This window comes from Lonchura striata, chromosome 3 (assembly GCF_046129695.1).
Source record: "Lonchura striata isolate bLonStr1 chromosome 3, bLonStr1.mat, whole genome shotgun sequence".
In the NCBI taxonomy this organism is placed as follows: Eukaryota; Metazoa; Chordata; class Aves; order Passeriformes; family Estrildidae; genus Lonchura; species Lonchura striata.
Window position 1 is genome coordinate 62130620 of NC_134605.1, and position 1024 is coordinate 62131643.

Consider the following 1024-nt stretch of genomic DNA (forward strand, 5'->3'; position numbering starts at 1 on the left):
AAGCTTCCACAGAGCTCAAACTACTGAGCACAGATTTCTAAAAGTAGCAAATTTTAGGTAGGAAGCCTGATGATCTGTCAGGGACAGTTCACCTTTTTAGAAGACAGGATGCACAGTTAGAGGGACTTGGTCTTTACCCATGTTCGCAGCACCCTCTTTCATGAAGAAATTATGCTATATATTTCAGAAAGTTCAGCTAATTGTAATGCTTACACTAAATGCTGAATATCTTGAGTTACAGTAGGCAGTCATGAAGTTTTATGAGAAGAATTGGATATGTTCAAATTTAAGCCAATCCCTGTTAATCATGGTTTGGAGTAAATCTCCTTCAGTGAGTGTATTTTCACGAACAATCTAGGTGATGGAAAACTGTTAAGTCCTTATTAAATCTGCAGACAATAGGAAGGGTGGAGCTTCCAATATGCTGAAAAGCCTAAAATGAACCTGAAAACTGAAGTTGCATAAAAAAACCAAGATGGTATTCAAGAAGGAAAAACACAAAGTTCTGAATTTGGCCAGGAGGAATCAGCTTCTCAGATGCTCAATGGGGAACAACTGGCTGGGTGGATAAGAACAGAAGAGGATCCTGGGATATAAAGCCCTGTTGGCTGAGTATAAATCAGCCACGTCATCCTGCTCTGGATAGGCCAAACACTAAGCTAGGACTTATAAACACAAGAAAAGACATGCAGCAGCTTCTGTTCTCCTCAGAAAATAACACCTGCTGTTCTGCTTTAGCCAGTTTTGGTGTATACACTTCTCAACCTACTCTGGCTCTATTTTCTAGGATGATTTTTACTCTAGACTTTGGAATACCTTCTTTGGAAGACATTGGGCCAGCCAGTGCCGGTGAGGACATTCAGAATGAGCAGGGTTCTGCCATTCCTCCATACTCTGCTGCTCTGCTGCGTGCAGTGCCCGAAGGGCACTGAGCTGCTCATTTTGTGTAGCTTTTTTGGGTTTTTGCATTTTCAGCTGAGGAGTTAGGCCCAAGCCACACATCAGACAGTAGTTCTGAAATGTT